Source organism: Myodes glareolus, chromosome 13 (assembly GCF_982192425.1).
Source record: "Myodes glareolus chromosome 13, mMyoGla1.1, whole genome shotgun sequence".
In the NCBI taxonomy this organism is placed as follows: domain Eukaryota; kingdom Metazoa; phylum Chordata; class Mammalia; order Rodentia; family Cricetidae; genus Myodes; species Myodes glareolus.
Genome location: NC_142038.1, coordinates 39,996,189 through 40,018,476, shown reverse-complemented (window position 1 = coordinate 40,018,476; position 22,288 = coordinate 39,996,189). Strand labels below are relative to the sequence as shown.

Below are 22,288 nucleotides of genomic sequence, written 5' to 3'. Positions count from 1 at the left end.
AAATTTAAAACAGTTTGGGAAAAATGATGTGAATAAATAACATTGAAGAACAAAAACATAAAATAGATGGATCAAGGAAAAATTCCTCCAGATAGCGATCTCTGTCTACCTACTTAACTATTCTATACCATCATTGATATATAAATAGTTATTGCTAACCAATGAAGTAAAGCAATAATTTCACAGGAAACTGCCAAGTGCATAAATGGGAAACTTGGAGAAATAAATTCAGATGATCAAATAAAAATAAACTATGCTAATATTGTGAATATTTGAATTAAAATGAGATGTGATTGCTCAGGCTTAATACATATTTGCAATAATTTAGTGACTAATAATACCCCAGAATTGGTTGAGTTCTGAAGCAATAAAAATTTCTCAGCCAGACGTAGTGACACACACCTTTTTTTCTAGCACTTGGGAGGCAGAGGCAGGTGGATCTCTTTGAGTTTGTGGCTAGCCTGTGCTACAGAGAGAGTTCCAGGACAGTAAGGGTTACATAGAGAGTCCCTGTTTCAAAAAACAAAACACAATAACAAGAAAGCATTTCTCTGCACTTTAATGATGACAGACCTTTACATCATCTTTAGCAGGGACTTTGACATGATTCATTGCATTTAAAAATACTTCTGTTTGATCAACAAAACCTACAGCTAGGACTGAGTGCACTGAACTTCTCCATAAGGCTATCTTTTAGCACAAAGGCACCGGATGGCTGTGGTCACATGGGTCTCCTTGGGTTGAGATCCTGTGCAAGTCTGACTGGCTTGTTCTCTTCTTCTGGTCAGTTTACTATCTTCACACCATTTTAGATAAGCTCAGCCCCATACTTCATGGTTCCTGGAATATTTTACACCAGTAAAATTTCTTTTCTCCTTATGATTATGGTCTCGTAGATGTAAGTCAGAAGTTCTCCACTTCCTCCCTTTTGGCCCCAAGGATGCTGCTCCCATGTAAAGTTAAATCCCAGGGTTGTGTCCGCATTTCCACAAAGGAAGCCCTATGTTCCTATGCAGTCCAGCTCAGAGGAAGTCACTGCGAGACCCAGGGTTGATGTGTCCTTCACTGCTTCCAGATCCTATTATTTATTTATTTTTCACATTCATTTATTTTTGTGTGCATTGGTGTTTGGCTTGCATGTATGTCTGTGTGAGATGCAGATCCCCTGGAACTGGAGTTACAGACAGCTGTGAGCTGCCCGGTGGGTGCTGGGAATTGGATCAGGATCCTCTGGAAGGGCAGTCCAACGCTCTTAACTGCTGAGCCATCTCTCCAGCCCTTAGATTCTACTATTTCCATTAATATTATTTACAGTGTCTAGGATCTAGTCCAGAGCTGCAGATATCCTCAGCTACCAGTCCTACTGCTGAGCTACACCCAAGCTTTCCAGTTAAGGCTACTGGCCTGTAATGCATTCTGAACTGTAGACTTCTCTTCTCCTTTCCTCATTGGTGGATTTGTGATGTCAATCAAAGATGTTTTGCAGTTTACTTGATGATGACTTTTTTCTTTCTTAGTACAAGCAGCCAAGGAAGCACACTTGTACTTCTTAGCGGGTCCTAAGATAAGAGTTTATCTCTTTACAGCCAATGGTAGTTTAGTTTTAAAAATTAGATGTTGCATGTGGTTTCATGAAAATATCAGGCCAGTGGTATATTGTCGGTATGATGTGACATCAGTATTGTCACTCAAGGTTTGCTTAATTGTGTTTGTATTTTGGTTTTTAACCTCTCTTAATGTGTTTGTCAGCATTTGAGAGAGACTTTTTCTTCGCTTGAAGGCTTTTTACCAGAACAGGCATTCGTGAGCTGGCAATTGACTCTAGAGCTGTGTTTGACCCTAACCGTGTCCTGAGCTCTCATTTCTGGGGACCATTTTACATAGGCTCCTTCTGCTTTGCTTATAGGTTTCTTTCCTCTCTTTTCCTGAGCCCTTCAAATGCTCGCTTCTCCCTTTGGAGAGTTTATATGAACTCTTCAGGGGACGCATTTCCGGGGGAGGTTAAGTTGGGACCACGCAACCTCACAGCTATATCGATGGGGGCAGGTATTTGCAGTTCCCGGCCTCAGCATTCTAATTGGTGAAAACCTTACCTCAGTGTTTTGGAGACAAGCAGCCAAGGAAGCACACTCGAACGTACTTTCTAAACTCTGAAGCTTTGGCATTTCTGGGTGTTATTAATAGCTCCAGAGGGCACCTTTAGTAATGGCTAGCTTTAACTAATCTCCTGAGCAATGACGCAAAGCACCCCACATACTGAGTTAATCTAGGATGAGTTCCCCATTCTCTACTATAGATCATTATTGTATCTGTCCAGCCCTGATAGTACCTGCTCTCGTGTTCAGATAACCCTACAAAAAATAGAATTACAGCAAGGTCACCTCCCAGGCTTATGGCACAGTAAAAAGAAAATGTAGCTATTTTTTAAGCCAGGTTGCTCCATCATGGGCAGATTGCTTCCCATCCACACAGCATTCATTCTGCACATAATTCTACAGTGAGCATCCTGCTTCTGTAATCTTGTAATCAATCTGCAACCATAGGATCAAGTACAAATTGCTAAGCAATGCGCAGCTCTGCGCACCATGATGTTCTGGGAACAATGGAGCTGTAATTCCAGAAGAGACTCGGAGTCAATTCCTTTGCCCTAACGGATAATCACATCCGAGGCTTCTAAGACAAATTATAATTTGGTCTATTCTTAAAGACCTCCCGAGGTGACTCGCCAACCTCTCTCAGAAGTCCTCTCCAATATTTAGCAAATGTTGCTGTCGGTAAATACTTCTTTGTACCTCAAGGAAATTTCTTGTGGCACAGAACAACCAATTTTTGTGTTTATTTTGGTTCTGCCTCTGAGAGAACTGACAACACACAAGGTGTCCGAGTTCATCTCTGACTTGTTTAAAACTCTCTGTAAGGTAGCATTCAGATTCCCTAGTGAGCCATAGAGGTCTGCCGGGCTCAGCCACAGGCTTCATTCAGTATACTGACTCCCGACGTGCCCCTGTGTGCACCTTGTGTTAGCCCTACTAAGTGCTTTCTGAACCATAGCAACATGATACTCTTTAAAACATTTAGCCGGAATATTTTCTCCCTTCGTCTTCTCAATTTGACAATTTTGTTTTATTTTTATTCTTTACAAAAACTTAAACAATACATTCTTAATATTATTACTTGAGATTAGGTCTCATGTATCTCAGGTTTGCTTTGAACTCAAGGCTGACCTTGAATTTCTGGTTCCTTTACCTCTGTGCCCAGCGTGCTGAGATTACAGATTTAACCTCTGTCTCTGGTTGAGACAGTTCAAACCTTGGGCTTTGTTGTAGGAAAGCCCTCGACAAACTGAGTGGTATCCCAAGCCATCTTTTAAGTTTTTCAGATCAAATCTTACTTCTCCCTCCTGTCTCCTAAGTACTTGATGATGTTGTACTGTCCCCAAGCTTCCAGTACTGTCTGTGATATTAACATGGCTTCTTAATGGTCCTATGCCATCTCTCGCCCTCGGTTAGACGATGGGAAGTAAACTGAGATGAACTGTCATGTGACACGTATACACAAGAACTGACCTCTAGCAGGAGTTCAATGAGTGAATAGGAAGAGTGGCTAATGGCTGTCCCAATCCTATTCTGTTATTCAGAGACTCTAAAGGCTTGCTGTTCCCATAGATTAGGGCGAGTGTGAATATAAAACAGAAAGACCTGCCAAGAACCAACCTGCTGAGTGTCTGTAAGATATGCTGACCCAGCTTCCACCATCAGGAGTTGTTGAAGGACAAACAGAGGTGTGTGTGTGCTTGTGCGTGTATCACCTTGAAAGACATCACGGCCGGTCCCCATCCCTAACACAAATAAAAAAAAATTGATCATGCCAGAGAGTCAAGCATTACTGTTCCATTATCAGAGATTGATTTTTTTTTTCTCCCCATTTGCTTTTCAGTACTGGTCAACAGGACACTGTGCAAGCATCTGGATGCTGGCAAGCAGTGCTGTACCAGTGCGTGCTGGGAGACTGCTCCAGAAGGCTCTCAGTGGCATACGAGATTCTGAGGGCAGGAGTTGAAAGGCTGAAGATCTGCTTAGACAGAATACACCCGGGGCAGAGTTGTGTTTTCCAGAATCTCCAGGGCGTCCTGAGGCTTGCCTGACTCTGGGACCACTCTGTTCCCATGAGCATACCCCAGAGTCAGTAAAACAAACCGGAAGCAGTAAGAGACAAGGGTGACAGAGTGACGTTTGTTTCCTAATGTGAAGGAAAACCCCCGAGGTTGCCCGCTACAAGCCTCACACAATAGCCGTCTCTTCCATGCCATCTTTTCTTCACAAAACCCTGGGATCTATTATTGTACATCATTGTTTTTAATGTTCTGAAAAATGTTTTAGATTTTTCTTGAGTTCAACCTCCCTCTGGTAGAGGGGTTGTTGAGTGTTGAATTCATCCAGATAGGTTTTGGTGCTGTTTATTTGGGGTGATTGGGAAAGAGAAGAAAAACAAAGGCTTGTATAATATCCATATCATAAACCCCTTTTTGCTAAGCATTCATGGGGCAGCTGATGACATGATGTCCGTAGGATGCTCTTTTCTGGACCCATCAGAACTTAGGACAACAATAGGAGTTAAATTGTTGAGGGGAAATGGAGAACTTTAAGCACCATTTAATCTGTACCTTAAAGAAATATTATGTGGCCTCTTTGGAATACCTCTCTTCTGTTTCTAATGAGGAAAGCGATAATGATTTTGATGCATATGTTGTGAATTGAATCAGCTATTAAAGGAACAGGTGTCTTGGTGATCATGTTAGTAACAAAAGCTAAAGTCTCTTGTATGTAAACTTTTCAATATATGGACAATAGCTCCTTCTCTGTTCTCCCTGTATGCCTCGTTCCCTGCCTGCCTCCCTCCCTGCTTCTCTGAGCTTTTTATTTGGCAACCTATGGCTTTTGTGTGAATACCATGCCCTCTGTAAAGTATCTCCAGTTAAATTCTTCTGTGTGAACACACGCACAGCTATGAAATAATAAGTTTTCCTATGGATTTTTTGTCATCTTTAGTATTAGTTTTCCCTCCTTCCCAGTCCCTCCTCTGATCTACCTTCCTACTTCCCAACCCTTTTTCTCTCTAGCCCTCCCTCCCTTTATTCTCTCCTTTGCCCCCACAGCACATGTGTTCCACTATCTCTGTTCCCTTGAGCTCTTTCTTCACTCACCATCAGTTCCCTTCTAGCTTCCTTGAACCCACAGGGAATCCTAGTTGAACACACAGATCTAAATCAATGCTAAGATCTATATATGAGTGAGAACGTATGATGTTTGTCTTTATGAATTTGGATTATTTCACTCAGTAGGTTTTCCACGTCTATCCATTTGCCTGTGAATTTCATTATTCTTTACAACTAGGTCAAATTCCGTTATGTACAGGTGCCATATTTTCATTTTTTATTCATCAAGTGATGGACAGGTACTCTGGTTTCATGTCCTAGCTACTGCAAAAAGAGGGGGGCTATATAAGCATCAATAAGCATGGCCTCTGGAGCAGGAAAGAGAGGTCCCTTTCTGAGTCTAATCTCAGGAGTGGTATAACTGGGTCATGTGGAAGGTAAATCTCTAGATTATTTAGGAACTGAAACATGGGTTTCAATAGTGACTGAACCAATTTGGGTTTCCACCAACAGTGCATGAAATTTCCCCATTCCCCACATCTTCTCCAGCACTGCTTCTCTCTCTCCTGCTCCTTCCTTCCTTTCTTGCTTTCCTTCTATAAATTAGCCCATTCCTTGCAGTTCAGGGATGTCTCAAACAGTAATGTTTCCACTGATCTTGAAACTCCTTTAGTTTTCTGACAGCTGACTTGATTGTGTGAGTGGGCGTGGCTGTGGTTCAGGCCCCACCACTATTTCCATGCAGGAACCACAGGGTCATACACTCAGGACCCATCTCTTCATCTCGGTGTGTTGGCTGATTCTGATTTTTGTCACTGCTTTCCAGAGTGAGGCACCATAGTGTGCCCTGTATTTACCCCAAACCCCAGCTTTCTTGATGCATTTAGCCATGTTGCCAAGACCTAGACCCAAGGCTGGAAAGCATCTTTTGTTTTCTTAATTTTAGCCATTCTGACTTGGGCAAAATGAAATTGCAAAGCAGTTTTAGTGCCCATTTCCATGGTGGCTAAGGATGACAAATACTTTAAAAAAATAAACAAACCCTTATTATATTTAACTAATTAATTAGTGAGTATGCAGGTGTATTTGTGTGTGTGTCTGTGCAAGTGCACACACCTATGCCAGGGCGTAGCATAAGTGGGTGAGTCAGAGGACAACTTCAGGAAGTCAGTTCTCTCCTTCCATCACGTGGAACCCACGGATCCAATCCAGGTTGTCAGGCTAGGTGGGTAATTGCCGTTCCCCAATGAGCCATCTCGCCAGTGTGCTGGTGAGCACTTCTGAAATGTACTCCTTAGCCGTTTATATATCTTCTTCTAAGAATGCTCTCTTCATCCCATACCTCACTTTTTAATTGGGTCATTTTCTTTCTTGGTTGGTTTTTGTTGTTGTTGTTCTTTGCATATTCTAGATGCTAATCCTCTGTTAGATATATAACTGGAAAATACTTTTTTTTTAAAAAAGTATGGAGGCTTCCTCTTCAGTAGAGTAACAGTTTCTGTTATAGTACAGAAGTCTTTTTCTTTTCTTTTTTTTTTTAGTAGAATCATTTTTATTCAGAAAAAAAAACCAAAAATAATTTTTTTCCAAACACACACAGGAGGGGGTATGGGTAAGGGGAGGTATCTGTCTGTTCAGCCCCAGCCCCCGGCCCATGTGGCTTTGGCAGCAATAAGGGAAATGGGGTAATGGCCCAAAAAATAATGGTATGTGTGTGTATGGAAAGAAAGGGTGCAAAAGCTGAAGGGAGCGGTGTGGGAGGGGACAGGTGAGGTCAGTACTGGGAACGCCGCAGGTGGGAGGCCATTTCATAACATTTCTTGTTGATCAAACCACCGTGGACACCTTTTTTGTTCATCAGCAGGACTAGCGTCTTGGCAGTCAAGGCGACAGTGACATTGAAGGTGGGGGCTCCTCCGGTGCCCTTGGTACGAAGATCCATTGTAAATTCCCCATCCTGCAGCAGTGAGTCCCGGATCACAGAACATTTCTGGCCCCCAAGTGTCAACCCATTCACGAAAAAACTTGACCGGTCTTTGCCTACCAGGACACCAACCTCAGCTGGTGTAATGCTAACGAAGGTCTTCCCGGGGACGGCGGCCCAGACGGAGGGCGAGTCCTTGTAGCCTACGATGGCCGCGTCCTGACAGGTCCCGTCCGCCATGAGGCTGTCGATGTAGGCATTCCACCCGGCCATGGCGCTGCTGCCGTCCTGAACGCGGCTCTGTTAGCTGTGCAGCAGCCCTCGCAACCGCCACTTCCAGAAGTCTTTTGATTTCATGAAGCGCCACATGTTTGTTGATTTGTTGTAGAATATTAGTTGAAGATGTGTTACATTTGTTTATGCTGTGGAACATTGGTTTAATGATGCAAAGATATGCTGCATTTTTTTTAATGTTGCTTTTGTTTAAGTCTGTGAAGCTGTGTTACTTTGCTTGTCTAAAACACCTGATTGGTCTAATAAAAAGCTGCACAGCCAATAGCAAGGCAGGAGAAAGGATAGGCTGGGCTGGCAGGCAGAGCAGATAAATAGAAGAGAAGAAAATGTGAAACAAGGAGCGAGAAAAGGGGAAAGAGAAGAAGACTCCAGGGGCCAGCCATCCAGCCACACAACCAGTCACAGAGTAAGAAGGAAAGAAAGGTATATAGAATAGAGAAAGGTAAACGCCCAGAGACCAAGGGTAGATGGGCTAACTTAAGAAAAACTGGCTAGAAACAAGCCAAGCTAACACTGGGCATTCATAAGTAAGAATAAGTCCCCATGAAGTGTATTTATTTGGGAATTGAGTGGCAGGCTCCCAAAAGGCAAGGAGTGGAAAAAAAAAAAAAACCAACTACACTGATTGTTGGTTCAGTTTCCTGGATGAACAGGTAGTTCTTATCTGAGCCTGTCACCTAAACTATCTATACTCACTAGTCTTTCTTCTGGAAGTTTCAGAGTTTCAGCCCCAACATTGAGTTCTTCTATCCATTTACAATTATTTGAATGTAGGATGAGAGAGAAGGATCAAGTTTCATTCTATATATGTAGATGTGCTGTTTTTCCTTCAGTGTATATTTTTGACATTTTCTTCAAAATTCAGGTGGCTGTGGGTACAAGAACTTATGATAGCAAGACCCTAATGCTGAAGACACCACACACCTTGGTCACAGGACCTAGAGAAATGAAGCTGGTTCTGACCAGGAAGCTAATGACTGGGATAGCAAGATTCTTTTTTGGGTGCAACAGTGGCACGTATTTTTAGGGGGAGAGCCATCAACTTTCTACTTGCATTTCTGGTTGGTTCATTTCACAAGGAGTAACACATGCTTGATTCTGCAAATCTGGCCAAGAACCTATGGTTGGGGAGCTCATAAGCTCCTGATTGAACCTAGTCTTATTATTTTGCTAAATAAACATTGTATCAACTTGCCTTCTAAAGTCATCTTCCTGTCCCCTTTGTGAAGTTCTTGGACAATAGCAGAGATGTTTCCTTGTGCAGCAGATGGAGGTTTAAACATAGAAACTCACGAGTGGTCATACTGCAGGAAATGGGTGGGACATCTATATCACACACTTCTTCCCCAAGTCTCAGGGCTGTCCCAGAACAATGTCAGCAAAAGTGTAAGAGCTAGAGGTCAGAGCGGAGTGGAGAACAACAGTGCCTTCTAGACACGGCAAGGCCATTGTGTTCATGAACTCACAGCAGCTGTGGCTGTGTGCACATGATCATGCCAGCGAACATTCTAGAACATTCTAGCTTGCGGGGGGGGGGGGGGGGGGGAAGGGCCCAAGAGCTCCTGCCCAGAGCAAAGGAGCTATTGATAGTTGATGGGGGTGGGGAAGACTCTGTTTTCTTTAGGGGTGTGGTCACCGTCAATAATGCTCCAGTGGATGGCTCCACACCAAGGAATACAGGGGCAGTACAAGTTGAACTCAGTGGGCTGTAACAGCGGTTCTCAACCCCGGGTAGAAACCCCTTTGGCAAACCTCTGTCTTCAAAAATATTTCCACTGCAATTCATAACAACGGTAAAAGTACAGTTATAAAGTAGCAACAAATATAACTTTATGGTCTGTTTGCCTCTGCCTCCTGAGTGCTGGAATTAAAGGCATGTGTCAACATACCTTAAACATTGTATTTCTGATCTATAAAATAGGTATACAGTTGCACCTATTCCATAGCCTAGAAGTATCTGCACCATAGGGTTATTGTGAAAATTTAATAAGATAATGATACAAATAAAGGCCATTCATGTATACAGTACTTTAAAATAGGTATGCACAAACACCACACACACACACACACAGTTAGACACACACACACACACACACACACAGTTAGACACACATATACACACGGATCCATACATAAACATAGCATGGCTTTTAACCCTGCAGCTAGAAGGAAGGTTGACGGAAAGGTCTGGAAATTATGCACATATCTTTTCTCCAGAGGATTCTGATAAACAAACATTTGAGAACCACTGATGTTGAGCATTTGTTGTTGATGTTTTAAAACAGAGCTGATTTTTAACAAACAAGGATTCCCTTATAACTTCGCAGAGAAGTGAAGTCCAGACACTTCTCTAGAAACCTCTTCCAAGGGAATCTCATTACCCCTGCATTCCTCCTTAAGTCATCTTTTCAAATGACCCAATGAGCCTGAAGTCTTCACTATTGCCTGCCCTGCGAAGACAAGAATGTGTGGCATGGAATTCCACTACAAATGGATATTTTATCCTTGAACCTCAGTCTTGACTGTGAATTTTAACTCTCAGGAAATGCCTTATTTATGTATATTGTCTACATCTTTGTGGAGTGACCGTAGGGACACCGCCATTGGAATTGCCAGGAAAGGAAAGCTAGTGAAGGATTCAAGTGGGAGAGCATACACAAAAATCAATGGCGGTCTCCTCATTGTTGCTAAATTAGGTGGTAGAAAACATCACCGATTCTCTGGTTTTGTGGTTGGTTTGATTGATTTGGAACACAGTAGGAAATCTCCCAGAGATTCCTTCTTCCTTTCTTTGCTTTATGTAGTTCCGTGATGCAAATCTGTACTCTTACCAGTTGGACGTGACCGTAAGCCAACTCCTGCTAGCATTGAGGGACCCAGTGTGAGATTATGTCTCAGTTTTTACAGTGGTTCAGAGATTATCATGTTCACCTCTTTTCTGCCATAGCTAGATCGAGGGGTTCACAATAAATCTCTAGTACCCACTGAATTCCATTGTACCACACAGGTTATGTTCACCCTTTCTTTCTCAATCTATCTTTAACTGCACCCTCTCAGCTTTGCTCTTCCAGTTAAAAGAGGCTTCTCTTTCCTCACAATTCAAGCAATAGTTTCAGGATGCTATCTCATTGACAGTGATCTGGATCACGTGTCCATTCATGACCTCACCTCATTTGCACAGTCATCTACTGTCATATAGTGATGACCCAGGCCTGAGATAGCATGCCAGTTCCTCAAAGAATGGGATTGATCACATCCTAAGAACACTGGAAAGTCAGAGACTTGCGATTTCTGTCTTCCACTTACTGATTTCAGAAAGTCTTGAATACTGTTTTCTCCAGCTTCCTCTTCGATCAATTTATTCTTTTTTTCTTGAATAACTTGACTTTCCAGATGAGCCTGTGGACAGCAGGCTACAGGGGAGACATTAGTTTTTTGAGAGGTCTGTGCCAATAGGTTCATATATAATAACAGTCCATAGAGTAGTTAGTTACCTAAGGCCTCTTCTCCGGAGCAGCAGACGGTTCAGGCGTTTGTTGAAAGCATTCTCTTTGTGGAAAAGTCTTTCACTTTGACTCCTCCGCTCCCTCCAGCAATCTGAACCTCAGGAATGAATGCCTTTCCTCGGGCTTCCTAATTCTCAGCATCCTTGACTTTCTGAAGCATGCCCTAAAAATTGCCAGAGTAAAGGAGGTTTGTGAAATTCAGTTAAAAAGAAATGTTTTGCTGTTGTGCTTTGAAGATATTCATGTTTCCAAACCCATGAATAACATGATTTCCAAATTTGCTTCAAACGTTGTGTTCTCGGTGACCTGTCTCTTAGGACCCCTTTCTGTGAGGCAGCGATGAGCAGAGGGGCGACAACGGCCATGGCTTTCTGGCTGTGAATGGTTCCACGGAAAAGGGAAGCATCTGCTGGTTGTCCTTCTGTATGCAGCCCTGCGCTCAGTACCAAGACCGAGCATAAACCCAATAGAATTCGGCTCTGAGATGTGGGTGCTGGGACTTAGGAAGGAATGCACAATGTATAGGGAAGATCATGGTGGTTTGAATGAGAGTGGACCCTATAGGCTCAGATGTCTGAATGTTTGGTTCCCGGTTGGTGGGCTGTGTAGGAAGGATTACAAGGTGTGGCCTTGTTGGAGAAGGTGTATCACTGGGGGGGGGGGGGGGCTTTGAGGCTCCAAAAGCCTGCACTGGACCCAGTCTTGCTCTCTCTGCTATGTGAATGAGGTAGAAGCTCTAAGCTACTTCTTCAGTGCGGCATCTGCCTGCCTCTTCCCAGGCTTCCCACCATGGTGGTCATGGACTCACCCTCTGAAACTGTAAGCAAGCCCCAATCAGATGCTTTCTCTTATACGTTGCCTCGGTCATGGTGTCGCTTCACAGCACTAGAACACTGACTAAGGCAGGAAACAGCAGACACTTGGAATAGTGAACCTACCCTGTGTTTGAAAGTGAGGCTTCGCAAGAACTCCTTCCAGGAAATTTTGTCAATAATTATGACGTTTAACATACAAGATCTATAAGGGGCCAGTGAGAGGCTGTCCAGCCTGGTGACCTGAGTTTGGTCCTGGAGACCCACATCGTGGAAGAAGAGAAGTCACCTCCTAAAGTTGTCCTCTGACCGCCACACTTGTACTGTGGCATAGAAGGCCCCCATAGAAATAAACACATAAACGATTTTTTAATTTATTAAGATTTAATACAACGCCACACAAGACCTAACATATAATAATCTGCGATTGCATAAAGAAATTCTAAGTATGATATAAAACCTTTAATTTCAGAAACTGCTAAACTGCATAAAAAAAATCTCTTTTTTCCGCATGATGAGACGAATAGCAGGGGAGGAGGACAAATGGCAAATTGTAATTTATGATTCACATAAAACCTCCCACAAATCAATGAGGACGAGAATAGGAAACAGATAGAGACACAGAATCTAGTCAGATCGTAAAGAGTATACATTGATTTTAAACATATTAAATATGATGATTATCCATCAGTAGATATGCTTAGCTTAAAATATCATTTAACCCACCAGACTAATAAAGATAAGAAAATGTCTTAAACTAGTATATGTGTCTGATAGGGGACATGTCAGGAAACGGTCATTTATACATCCTGTTAGCGACATAAATGGACAGAATCTCAGAGGGCAATTTGGCTTTAGCTATGTTTGAAAATTGGTGTGAATAGCTTTATTTCTGGATATGTAGCCTCCTTTGGGCATCTTTGTGGTTTTGCTGAATGATGTATACACATCACTTATGTTGTTGGACCTTACACAAGACTCTAGCAATCCAAAAATCTGTGAAAGCGAGATCCCTCCAGTATGGTGTGAGCCTTGGCAAAAGCTGTCCAGCTGCGATAGGGAAGCACCTCCCCGTGTGCTGACACGTAGCCACGGCCACGATAGAGGGCGTGGATGAGGGAGAGGAGAGTATCAACTGAGCTGCATGTTTCCAGGTGTGGGTTAGACCAGCTGATGCCCCAGGTCCCAGGCAGGAATGGGAACTGAATGACTTTCTGACAATTATATTCAACAGGGTTACCTTTTTTTCTAAGTACTCATGTAACTTTTATACCTGTAACTTCGTAATTCACCCGTCTTTCAGAAGGCAATGTATTTTAAATCTAATAAAAGTAACCTATGGATTAATCCAGTACTTCCATTACTCGAGATCCATCCTGTTTATAAAAGAAAAACACAATCCATTGGCAGTACAAATCGAATCCCTCCTGTGGTCATAAGAATATGGAATATTTTCTAAGACACTTGGCAATAAAGTAAAATATTAGGTTGGGCATGGTGGCTTGTGCCTTTAATCCCAGCACTTAGAAAACAGAGACAGGTAGATTTCTATGAATTCACAGCCAGCCTGGTCTACAAAACAAGTTCTAGGACAGCCAAGGCTATACAGAGAAGCCCTGTCACGAAAAACAGAACAGAACAGAACAAACCAAAATGAAAAAAGAAAAATGGCAGTGGGCATGGTGGTGCTTGCCTTTAATTCCAACACTTAGGAGGCAGAGGCAGGTGGATTTTTGTGAGTTTGAAGCCAACTTGGGCTACAAAGACAGACCATAAGTTTAATTAATTAAAACAAAATACAAAATAAAAGCCAAAGCCAGCAAGATGGCTCAGTGAGTAACATCGCAGGCTACTGTGTCAGTCTGATCACTTGAGTTTGATCCCAGAAGCCCCAGTGGAAGGGGAAATTCATTTTCAAAACTTGTCCTTTGATATTCACACATGTCATAGCGTGTGTGTGCCCATATTCACACACATTGTACAACAAAAGCACAAAAATGTTTAAAATTAAAAAATGAAAATGGAAAACAGCAGAAGCAAATTCCAAAAAAATATGTTTTGCATAACTTGTGGCAAAAAGAAATATAAATATTAATGTAATTAACATATCATATATATAATAATTGTATACGCATGGAACATCCACACATGTAGAAAGACATGAAAATTATTTGGGACAAGAAGTCTGTAATTAATGGATATAAAAAAACCTTATTTTGCATTGTAACCCTTTATGTACCTTATTATTATGGTTTAAAATGTAAAATGTCTCCACAAGCTGATGTTATGAAATACTTGGTCCCCACTTGGTGACATTGTCTTGGGGATTGAGGGGACCTTTGGGAGGTGGGGCGTAGTGAGAAACCTTGTGGGTAAACCTTGAGATTTGTAGCTCTCTCTGCTTCCTGATATTTCCAGCTCTTGTAGCCTTGCATTGCTGCTTCCACAGCTGGAGCTGCTCCTGCCACCAGGGCATCCCTATCCCTTCCCTGATGGGCTGTACCCCCAAACTGGCCCCAAATCAACCTCCCCATTAAGTAGCTTCTGGTCTGGAATTTGGTCATAGCAAGGAGAAAAGTAATTAATATACTCATGCATTATAAATTCTGGGGTCCAGATAACCCAACAGAAGGGGAAGCATAAAGACAGGGATGAACATGCAGCTTGGCCGGGCTGTGAACAGCTGTGTTGACCTTCTGGACGAGGAGAACCATGCAAGTTAAAACTGCATTAAAGGAAGAGCCAAGCTCATGGTGTGTGGAGCTGGAGCCCCTCAGACACATTTGGACCCTCTGTAACCCCAGAATGACTCAATAGACAGAAAACGCAGTTCGGATGGCTTCGCATTTGAGCAACAGTAACCTTATTTCAAAGAAGCTGTTCAGTTTTAACAGTTAGTCTTCATAGGAAATGTTGGATTTTCATAGCGTTTTCCCAGGAATTTGGCAGACACGAAAAGGGAAATGTTGACTTTTAGGTGAAGCCCGTTATGCAAAACTCTGAACTATTCAGAACAAAAGGGAAGCATGCTTCAAGCGTGGTGACCTTAAAACTGTCACAGACAGATGCATCAGGGTCCATTGCACATGGCCGGTGTCCTCGGTCAGCAGGCGGGTGTGCAGCTGGCCAAATGCCTTGCAGCAGCCAATCCAGGGATGCATGTTAGCTTCTGATTTAAAGAGAAGTGGGCAGGGGGTAGGGGTGAGGTGGACACTGCTGAGCTGGCAAACTCTTTGTCTCATAAGCATGAGGCCCTGAGTTCAGATTTCCAGCATCCATGTAAAAGGAAAATTGAGGCGCGGTGGTGGTCACCTATAACTTCAACTCTGTGGGAGTGGATACAGGCAGACCCCTGGAGTCCACTGGCCAGCTAGCCTAGCGGGTCAGTGAACTTTAGGGCTAATGAGAGGCTAGACCTAAAAAAATACAGAGGACACCCGTTGAAAAAGGATGCCATCCTCTGGCCTAACACAGATGTCAACTTCTGGCCTCTGTAAACATGTGTATGTGCACCCACCTATATAATATATACATGTACACATGTGGACACAATGGAGGTGGGGAGGGAGCCTATAGCAGAGCGTGAGACATGAGACGTGTTATTTGGGGTCAACAGGGAGGCCTGGAAAACAGGCCTAGTGAAGTCAGTCCCCTGTCCTGACCAGCACCTATGCCTCTCAGTCACAGAGACTGTCATGTGGGGCACATGTGATCCAGTGGCTTACAATAGCACAAGGTCTGGGATTAGAGTGAGAGCCTCTGGTATATGCTTTCCCAATGGATTGGTCTGAGCCTAGGAATGAGGCCATAAACACAACAGCAGTAGGTGCCCAACCAACAGGGAAACTGAATCTAAAGACGTTACAATCAATGAAGCTGCCAGGCCTAAACGCACAGCTAAATAACATTTTGACTACCAGAGTCTCTGAAACCCAATTCTTCCCTTTCTATTCATCTCTGGAACACAAACCAGCTTCTGTTTGCTGCTATGGTCAATGAGAGCCCTGACTGTCACATCTCTGGTGGTAATGACAGTGGTGATAAACTAGACATAGCTTTTCTCTTTTCAAATATTTTTGCCCTTAGTGGCTAATTAGTTCTCCTGACAACCCGATGTAAAGTTAGGAGTCTAACCTACACTAAGGGAAGTAAGGCTCACAGAGGTTTGATGACTGACTTAGGGGCTATACCTGAGTGGAGAAAGACCCATTCTGAAACTCAGGACCACAAATTTCACGTTCTTTGCAGCGTCTTTCAAACACATCTGGCACGATTTAGAGTACCTGGCTTCTTTCCTCTCACTCACGACTGGGCTGTTGGCTCAGAAGACCTACCACCTTCTCTGAAGACATGCACGGGGGATCCTTCAGACTAGTAGCTACATGAGTAGCCCCAAGGAACAGTAGATAAAGCTTGAATGACCTCAAGTTACTGGGAAGCAAGAGGCTCATCTGTCCCCAAATCCTGCCAGAACACAACTTGCTCACAGCTAGAAATAGGCCGGCCTGAGTAAGGAAGGCGCCAAGAGATATGTGTGACACAAGGCCTATGTGTGACTGCTGGGGTGGACACAGGGGAGGGAGACATAGGGAGGAAAAGCACAGACGGTGACATTTTCATTTCTGGTGGCCCCATTGCTATGTACCAGTTATAGGCTCAGTCCAGTGTCTTCTGCCACCCAGTTGTCTCCCCTCCCTCCTCTCCCACTTGCCTCATGTTTGATAACTGCTGTTTGTACTCAAGTAGGATGGACATAGCAATATGTTTGTTGATGATCAATGGGAGAGCTGCCAAGTATTGAAACATTATTGGAACCAGGAGATTGACGCCATTTGGTGTATTACTGGGAAATGCAATCTCCGGTTGACTTTCACTGTCTACATGCAGACTGAAGTCCTTCGACACCAACCTGATCCCAACAGTGAGGTTAGAAACGTCTAAGGGGCAATTGCAGCAGTTAACTGTTCTTTAATTAAGAGTTTTTTTTTCTCTTAAAGGATTAACTGCATTCTTCAAGAAGTTTTCAAGTTAAGATATATTCAATAAACTGGTTTTTTTTTAAATAAAAAAAATCAGCATCTACTACTCACAAGGGAATTATCAGTAGCTATCCTGCCTCCCAGAGGGTGGCAGGTCCTTGGTGAGTTCACGCTAGCCCCCTCCTCTGAGCCTAACCTCTCTCCCTTTCTCCCAGTGTGCTGTTTTTCCTTCCTTGGGGCCTGGCAGGTAGTTTGTCATGCTGAACTTAATCAGATCACTATGTAATTACAGAGGGACTGTCAGGATATTTTTGGTTGTCATCTTCTAACAAAATGCAGATTGCGTGGCATGTATACATAGAATTACTCTATAATTTAAAGTAAATTGACATTTAATTTCAATTTAATTACACAGGAATTACAGACATGACAGATAGAGTCTAATTAGGAAGAAAGTATGAGAATCTGGTTATGGAGTAGAAAATCCATCTCATGTACACTTTTAGCAGAATCAAAATAATTCTCTGAATTTTTGTAGAGTATGTATAATAAGAGTAATAACGAATACCACATTTGGGACGTTCATCATTTGTATATATATTAGCTCAATAAAACTAGCTGTGACTCCGTGACGTGTTGGTGATGATTCCCATGTCACAGATGGGAAACTTATCATCAGATGAGATGAAAGATGTAGACGATGTCGCACAAATAGAATGGGGTCAAGGTAAGGTTTAAAGTCAGCAACACTGGACCTTAAACACATTTTCATCCGTTTCCCCTTATATGAAGCAAAGGAGCATGGGATGAAATTCCTTCTCAGCGGCCTGAGCTCTTCTGATAACTAGCTTGGAAAATTGGACTTTTTTTCTCCATCCCTTTCTCTCTTTATCTTCTATCTTTCCTCTTTCTTTTTCTTCATCTAACGAATGTTTATGCTGATGGATCCCACTTGTTGGTATCGCTCTGAATGTTGGGAGTTAAGGGATGGGGGAAGCCCTACCCCCGTCCTCACAGGATATTTGTGTGGAGGGTGAATGTGGGCACAGACATGTGTTAGTCAGCGGACAACTTTCCAGAGTGGTCAAGGATTTCTCTTCAGCCACTCACTCAATCACTACATACAACTCTTTGAAGAAGGCATACTAATATTTATACATGAGCAAATGGATAGCCAAAGGTGCGTCCACACTCACCGCTTTGGCTTGTCTCGGATCCATTTCTTCTAAGATCAAGGCCCATTTCTGTCTCAGGACATCTTTTTCTGAAACTCCCTTTTTTTCTTTCCTGTTTTTCATCTCAATTTTTAGAATTTATACATCTCTATAACTAACTTTTCAAGTTGATTTAATGAAAACACTTGAACACATTTATTTTACTGTGTGTATGTGAGAGAGAGAGACACACACAGGGGGCATGTGGGTGCCACAGGTGTTCATGTGAAGGTCAGAGGACAACCTTCTGGAGTCTGCTTTCTTCTTCCACTGTGGGGTCCTGGAATCGAACTTCGGTCCTCAGGCTTGCGCAGACAGCATCGCTTTTACCCACTGAGCCATCTTGTGACCCAAATCACTTGTTTTCGAAAGTAACTTTACAGCGTCATCTCAGCCTGACCTTGCACATCTGCACACCCTGCCTGACCTTGTCGGAAGACACGGTAAAAGTAGGCTCAAGCATCGCAGAACGGAACGTCCTCCTGAGATTAGAACTGGCTACCGCAGCTTGCAGAAGGTTCCTATCCAGAAGGCAGCTGTTTGGAGGAAGAGCGAGAGGGGCTGCTAAATGTCTGTCAACACCGAGTCAACCTGCTTCTTATTGTGATCGGCAGCGCTGAGAGGGAATTGAAAGCGAACACAATTTTCTCTGCATTCAGCAGGTTTTGATGTTGTTCATACCCTACTTAAACCACGTGAAATTGTGCTGTGGGAGACGGTGCTCTGACCCACTCATTGTATTTCACATGAACTTGACTTTTCTGTACCGACAAAGGATGACCGCAGGTCGTACTGTGACCTCGAGGTTTCATGACCCTGACATTCAGCACAAGGACCCTGACAGCACCACAGGCCAGAGGTGAGGACCCAATCTTTCTGGGCCTTTCCTTAGCCAATGGCAGGCAGGGGGCCAAGGTGTTGATGCTCCCCTTTACATTCACTCTGGAAACTTCTAGAGTACTGTCCTAGATGCCACGGAAAAATAAGCTCCACACAAAAGCAAACCCAAACCCAAACACAGTTCTCCTTGGTTTAAGAAACCTAGGTAAGACAGCTTAACCTCCCCAGACTCAGACAGCTGCTTCCCATCAGACCGAAGGATCTGACACTGTTTGCTTATGAGAAAGCAAGTTCCCTATGCTAAGAAAGGGGACATTTTGAGAAGGACACCTACTGTCTCCTTGAAAACACATCTTGATGAAATGGAAATGATGATGTAAATGAATCCAACCCAACGGATTCATCAAATCATTAACATATCAATCATTAACAAATAGATATGATACCAAAAAAACCCGAAGAAATTGCTCCTGCAGGTCGATGAGAAATCCATATTTTTCCCTGCCTTAAATTCTTTCTTTTTCTGGAACAAAACATTATATAAATAAACATAAACATAATAAAACAGCAACCACCCTGTCTGTCATTGTAATTTCCCATCCTGAAATAGAGGAGAGAGGTACACAGGAAGGGATACTTCTGCTTGAACACCACCTGAGAGTTCTACATAGCTAATACATGGCCACAATTGCAGCTCCTGGAACCCTCCTCGTTTCCTGTATACCTCGTTCAATTGCTTTCTCGGCTTTAAGAAAATGAAATCTAGGAGGAAGCCAGCCACTTCTAAAACCACACTTAGAATTCATCTTCAGTCTGCAGCAGATAAAAATCAAAGAGCTGTCGTTTTACCTTTGCCTCCTCGTTGATTTGTAAAGACTACACACACACACACACACACACACACACACACACACACACACACACACACACACACGGCAAATCTGAACACGCGCGAGGCGAGTTAATAAAAAAGAGATCAGAAGACTAAGGGACTTTCCACCCAGAACACGGCGGCTCCGGCTTACATCTGAGCTCTGCAAAGGGACACTTTGTCATGAGGCGGCGAGGATGGGGACAGCAGTAATTGAGAGAGCGTTTTTCCCAGTGGAAAGCTATGCGGGTCACATGTCCTCTGAGTCTGGGATTAGGAAAGATATTTACCATCGTGCCCTGCACCAGAAAGAAGGGGAAACTGGCTGCCTTTTGCAGGGTTTGGGGCAGGGTGTGTTCTCTTTCTGGTGATGCAGAAGGCTTAGGCTCTCAAGCAAGCGACAGCGCTGAAAATTCAGAAAGCTAACTGGGCAAGTTCATGGAGCAAAACTGCTATGTTCGTTCACATATTTATGGCGCTGTGGATTGAGCCTAGCGCCTTATGCATGCTGAGCATGCGCCTTATTTCACCAAGCCACTCCCTCAGCCTTTCTTTCTTGATCGTCCCGCACTAACCTCCTTAACGCTCACTCAGTTGCTTGGTTACACTAAAAAGATGGTCCATTCTCCTTGGACCTGAGCCCCTTCCCTTCCCCCATCAAAACTCTCACCAAAACGTACCCTTACCTGTCTTAGGGCTAGGAGACCTAGGGTCGGGGCCACCCAGGCACACTGGGGTAGATAAGCGGTGTTGTAGATTGCAGCAGCGGGGCTTCTGGTGGATGGGACCACAGGGTCTGGAGCCCTTCAGTTGGAGAAGCTGCTATCCATAGAGATGGCCCAATAAAAACACTTCTGTGGGGAAAATTCCATGGTGGGGGCCACTGGTTTGATTTCTAGCCAGGTCTGATAAAAAGAAAAGCTAATGGAGGCCTTGGCATTAGGGAGGTTGGGTGTTGTTGTTGTTGTTGTTGCTGTTGTTTGTTTGTTTTCTTTTGTTTTGTGAGATAAAGTTTCACAGTGTAGCTCTGACTGTCCTGGAACTTACTTTGTAGACCAAGCTGGTCTTAAACTCATATTCAAGTGCCTCTGCTTCCTGAGTGTGCCACCATGTCCCGTTTAGTGTTAAAGTTTTAAAGTATAATTAATAATGTCTTTTGCCTCCTTTTTTATTTAACCACATCCTTCCCCCCCCCCCCCAAAAAAATAAACAGAAAAAAAATTGTACTCTGAAGGTTGCCCTGAGGACAGGACAATGTGTAGCTCTAACGTTTACCTCTGGAGACAGGCAGGTGAGGAAATGAGTACCGCCAGGACATAGATAAGGCATGTCAAGCAATGCCACAGATGACACTCAGGTCATACACCCTTTTCCTGCTTTGTACACTGGCTGACCTTCATGGCGCTTTGACCCACTGACCTGAGAACGGTCAGCCAAGGACTATTCCTGACAGGCAGTCATTGCTCATTCTCTAGAGCTCAAGTGGGAGATATGTAATAAAGGCAGGTCCCCTTTAAAAAAAAATAAGAAAGAAAAGAAAAGTATGCGTGTGTGTAGCTGCCTGCAGAGCCCAAGGAGAATGTAGGATGTAGGATCCCCTAGAGCTGGCGTTCTGGGCAATTGTCAGTCACTCAGTGTGTGTGCTGGGAATGGAACTCTGCTCTGTTGAGCCATCCCTCCCTCCCTGGCATCTCCCTGATGTGTAGAGCAGGTGTTGTTTGAGAGCATCGAGGAAGAGGGTTAGGCATTCTAGAACTTTTCAGAAGGTCTCTTGACTGTGAAGTGCCACCATGTAAATCGAATGTCGGTAAACCTCTTTATTACAAAGACAACCATGTTGCCAGTGGCCACTAAATCCTTGATGGGAAAGAAAGGCGGATCCAGACGGCAGGTGTGTTCAATGGACTGCTCCTGGAATCTGCAAGCCTGGGTTCTAGGTTTACCACCTCCTTGTGTTAGAGAAGGGGCTGTGTTTAAAATGAGTTAAGTTTTTTTGGAAACAGATGCCGTTCTTGTATGATTGAAGTCCACAGTTGTGGCAAGGTTGGAAAAGCGAGTAATTAAGCAGCGGTGGTACACACTTTTAATCCCAGCACTCTGAAGGCAGAGGCGGGCCAGTGTCTGAGTTTGGCCGCCAAGGTCTACAGAGTGAGTTCTAGGCCAGCCAAGGCTACAGAGATAAACCCTGCCTCAAAAAACCAGCCAACCAACTAATCAATGAAAGAAACAGTCAAAAGAAGCATATCATACTGTTGTGTGAGGCTCACCAAGAGAGGCTGTGCCTGTCCATGCAGACTCAACTTCACGCATGTCATTGTTTTACTCTTCCTGTGTCCAAGCCACGGATGTGGGAGAAGCTTATTTCTAGACTCCTCCTCAGTCTAGTGTGAGGAAAATCACTTGTAAAACTATTTAGCTTAAATAGCATTTTCTTTAAAAAACCCAAACACCAATGCTACTTGCTACACAAGCTGATGGAAATAAAATAAAGGCTGCAAGAACATTAAATGTTTGACTGATTTTTGTTGTTGCTTCCTCTTGGGAAAGATTTAAAAAGCGGCTGCATTGTGTTCTATGGTCCCGTCTGTGCATCTATGCGTAAGGATCTCCTTCCATCATCCAAGGTAATTTCAGGTTCAGCAGGAGGAAATATCACCACTTTGTTGCCACTCAGCTACACCCGTGTTTTAATA

At 43.4% G+C, this 22,288-nt stretch overlaps 2 pseudogenes; both read right to left on the bottom strand.

Annotated features, from left to right (window-relative positions):
* Nucleotides 1-5,777: 5,777 nt before the first annotated feature.
* Nucleotides 5,778-6,046, bottom strand: LOC148119998 (large ribosomal subunit protein eL43 pseudogene; annotated as a pseudogene).
* A 750-nt stretch (nucleotides 6,047-6,796) lies between these two features.
* On the bottom strand, nucleotides 6,797-7,357 carry LOC148119997 (profilin-1 pseudogene; annotated as a pseudogene).
* Between the last annotated feature and the right edge of the window lie 14,931 nt (nucleotides 7,358-22,288).